The following is a 4,521-nucleotide window of genomic DNA, read 5'->3' as shown; positions in this document are numbered from 1 at the left end:
ATCCGACACCTTATAAATCGGTTTGCTACGTTTGCTCTCTTTTTAAAAAAAATTCAACACATTTCTAATTAAACGTTTAGCATCATCTGAATAAGCTTTCATGATGACAGCTAGAAGTAGTCAATGTGAATTATCCAAACGGTCTATCACTGTGCAGTGCACAGGTAACTATCATGAACTGCACGTGCATTTACCTTTATGACCCAACACTACCGCTGTTACAGGTCATTGGCTCCCTCCCTCTGCAAGAAGTCTGCGTTCTGCTGTTTATTTTGTTGACAGTTACATAGACAGATTCTTTAATACAAATGCATAAAATCGGTGATTTACAATGTGATTAGGCTGTCTGACAAAACATTCACTTGCACAGTTTGAGATCGATTGGGTCATTGGATGAAGATATATTTACAAAAAAAACGGATCCACGTGCATTTCATGCCAAACTATAGACCAGTGTTGAGAGCGGCTCATCCATACCCGCAAAATGGTAAAGGTGTTACAGAACTGCCCACTTACAGATCCACGTAAAATAGATTCTAGAAGTCCTCGAAGTAGTTAGAAGGCAAAGCGTTATATCTAATTATCATGTGTAAGGTTTACATGGGCATGACATTCCAAAGTGAAAGGCGAACCTGTACCATGGATCAATATCACATGAGTGATGTACGATGTAATGAATATGCCATCATTAATTATTAGTAAGGGACTTTTAGTATCGGTGGCCAGGAGACATCATCACAATGAACATAACAAAACATGAGAACCGTTCCATACAAATATTTTTTATTTTCGTAATTTTCAAAGGACTCTGGATATTAAATATGATAGACACTTAATTCAAGGAAACAAGATTCGAGGTAATAAAATACATGCACCATATAGGTAAATCGCAGATGGAAAAACAGAAAGTGTTTGAATGTCTTGAAGGCATTCATTGAATCAAACCAGGAACCGTCTCATGCCGGGTGTTGGGAAACCTGAAACACAGAACATGTATCCTCCTACAGATGTTTTTTTATAGCACAGAACAATTATGATACGCTCCCTAAATATAGCAGCTACACCACGGCGCTCTGTCGTTGTATCCTCCATGACGCACCCTCACCACTCTCAACCCATTTATATGCCCTTTATCTCGCACCTGCACCAACCCCCCACCTTTCATATTACATTCCATACCCCGCACCTGTCTCACCGCTCCCCACCTCTCATGTTACACACCTTACCTCGCACCTGTCTCACCGCTCCCCCACCTTTCATGTTACACACCTTACCTCGCACCTGTCTCACCGCTCCCCACCTCTCATGTTACACACCTTACCTCGCACCTGTCTCACCACTCCCCACCTCTCATGTTACACACCTTACCTCGCACCTGTCTCACCACTCCCCACCTCTCATGTTACACTCCTTACCTCGCACCTGTCTCACCACTCCCCACCTCTCATGTTACACACCTTACCTCGCACCTGTCTCACCACTCCCCACCTCTCATGTTACACACCTTACCTCGCACCTGTCTCACCACCGCTCCCCACCTCTCATGTTACACACCTTACCTCGCACCTGTCTCACCGCTCCCCCACCTCTCATGTTACACACCTTACCTCGCACCTGTCTCACCGCTCCCCCACCTCTCATGTTACACACCTTACCTCGCACCTGTCTCACCGCTCCCCCCACCTCTCATGTTACACACCTACCTCGCACCTGTCTCACTCGCTCCCCACCTCTCATGTTACACACCTTACCTCGCACCTGTCTCACCGCTCCCCCACCTCTCATGTTACACTCCTTACCTCGCACCTGTCTCACCGCTCCCCACCTCTCATATTACGCTCCTTACCTCGCACACCTGAGCCTCTCACTTCTTGAAGTAGTGCAACCATCCCTTCTCTTCCTTGCCACCAGATGCCTTCTCCGCCTGGAGCTGGCACAGGGACTTTGTCTGGTGGTGGAAGAAGGCTTTACACTTGGAGTTCACCAGGCAGTGAAAACCGCATGCCCCAAGGTCCAGGATGGTCTTCGGCATGACGACATGGGACGTGAGTATCTTGTCGTCCATGGAGGGGAGTCTGTCAAACAAACTTTGCTGCACCTCGGCGACGGCGCACAGCGGATACAGGAGGAGGGTGGCCAGGAGTACGAACATCGTGTGTTATCTCCCTTGTTCTGGAACAGCGATAACAGTGGAGCTATAATATGGATGCAGTTACAGCAAAATAGGTGGTACTTGTCCAGGTAACACTTTCACGATGTTGTTTACAGTCTAGGTTACAGGGTGGACACGAGAGACAGGGCGTATGTCTTGAAAGGGGTATAATGTGTTATAACTGGACGTACAACGTAATCTCACGTGTCCTGATAGATGACAGGGCTACACGGCAGAACGTACAGTGTGATATCACGTGCATGTATGTGGGATAGAAACACACAGCGTGACGTTCAACGTGATGCAGCGTACCCAGTTAATAGAAAGGGTTGCCGCGTCACGCCATGATATGGCACGATATGACCTCACCTACACATTAAAACGTCATGAGTCAAGGAAACACCTTTCTTGGATCCACTGCAGTTTGACTCCAATTTTCAATAAAGGCAACATTTACTGGTACGTCAATGAAACAAGTTGCCATTAATCTCAGTGACAGATTCATTTTTCAAAACAATACGCTTACTTAAAATGTTCAGCCACAGGTCACCATGCACGTGCGTCAGTCTACCTCTGGAATCTGGACCCAAGTGTTCCTGTGAGTTTAGACACAGTCACCTAGGCTGTGTATCAATATTGACGTGGGACCATCTCTCAGCGTATAGAGACGGGGAATAAGATACGTTACTTCATAATTCATGCCCATACAATATATGTGTTTATAACATGCCGCCTCGCTTCGGTATAGGAACGTAGTGCATCTGTCTATTCTGCTCCTGAATTGGGACAAATCGTGTTTCAAACATGTGACTACACAATGCCTTCACTGAAAATGTGTAACCCCAAACATAACATTAGTACCATGTGTTTGCTAAAAACGATAAAGAAATATACTTGATGTCAAACTCGTTTCTACAGTTATGGATCCGCCGCCATATAGCTGGGATATTGCTGAGTGCGGCGTAAAACTGAACTCACTCACTCTGAAGTTATGGTCCTGGTGCAATGTTTTTCATCTGCGTATACTGCGTGAAATTGTGACAAGTTTTCACTACTGCAGCAGAGAACAATGCTCCGGAAAGTATACACAGTACAAGCTACAATGGAGTGAGCCGACAGTAAGTTCTCTTTATTATTGTTAAAAATACTATGAAAATATCTGACTGATGAATGAAAAAAACCATATCCATAACATATATATGACATTATACATAAGGTTAACAGTCGGTACATTTAAACTCGAAAGATTAACTGGTGGTTTTAGTGGAATATGTAGTCAGGAGGCCGAAGAATTGCTGTCTCAACTAATTGCCATGATAAGAAGTCAATATATATATAACAGAATACCTGTCTTATCCTACTGATGGTAAACAATGATGTCGCATAAGCAAGACGAAATGGGCTATAAAAAACATGTTCATTAATCTTTCCTTATGTAATTCCTAAACCTTAAACTTATTTGATTGTTGTTTTGGCAACAAGTACACAATGTTTGTGTTTGTGTCTTGTAAGTCAGAATCAAAATACCTTTCAATACATTACCGTTGTTTGTCGGAAAGCACCAAGTGGGTGCTTTTTTTTTGTACGTCAGTTTAATTTCTTTAGGATAACACACAACTCTGCGTGTAGTGGCTGAGGTAAGAAGCGTCCGTATAATATCTTCATGTACACCGCCTGTTAGAGGTAAATTCGCCGACTTGTTTGAGCCAGTGGTCTTCAACATCGCAGCAACCACTGCTCCAGCAACATCACGACGACTTGTCAGTACACAAGACAGGCCTCCACAAAGTACGCACCGGCTGAAAGCACTAGATGACAGTCAGTTATTCTCCTGCCGAGATTCACCACACGATCTATACACCTGGACATTTATGAAGCACCCCTGTGGTGTATTTTATTCTCGGTATTGCTCGGTTGACAGCCTCGAACTGTATTCTCATTCCCCCAGTGATACGGCAGGAGGTACCCGCTGCTATTCCTGACACTATGGGGCTGCTCCTGTTACCAGAGTGTGCGCCGGTGGGTTCAATCTCAGCAGCCCCACATAGATCCAATGGATCCAACCTGGACCTATGGTTGTCCAAGGAAAGTTGTCGATAGCCTTTGTTCACAGAAATGGTGTCATCTGCTCACAGTTGTTACACAACACCTCTACCTACAGACTCCATCCCAGCTCTGACACAGAAAGAACGCAATTAAATGAGCAGTTGGTAGGTCTTATAAGTCCGAATTGGCGAAAATCCCGGGTTTCATTCCCCACGCTCAGTCTCTGAAAATATGTAGTTCTGATGGAAACAAATTACTCCATTTTTATGAAAATGAGGCCCAATGAAATGGGGATGGGGGGTTAGGTGAGGTAAAATGAGGTT

The 4,521-nt window shown here is 44.5% G+C and overlaps 1 long non-coding RNA gene across 1 annotated transcript; it reads right to left on the bottom strand.

The window, feature by feature from the left end:
• Positions 1 to 761: 761 nt before the first annotated feature.
• Positions 762 to 4,521, bottom strand: LOC124253455. The gene is made up of 3 exons (XR_006892217.1): positions 3,695 to 4,521; positions 1,847 to 2,172; positions 762 to 977 (listed from the first exon to the last, which is right to left on the bottom strand). It is a non-coding gene; the product is annotated as an uncharacterized LOC124253455 (long non-coding RNA).

Source organism: Haliotis rubra, unplaced genomic scaffold, assembly GCF_003918875.1.
Source record: "Haliotis rubra isolate DU_JTF1 unplaced genomic scaffold, ASM391887v1 Scf540, whole genome shotgun sequence".
Lineage (NCBI taxonomy): Eukaryota > Metazoa > Mollusca > Gastropoda > Lepetellida > Haliotidae > Haliotis > Haliotis rubra.
Note: the sequence above shows the minus strand (reverse complement) of the source record. Positions and strands in the feature narration are given on the sequence as shown.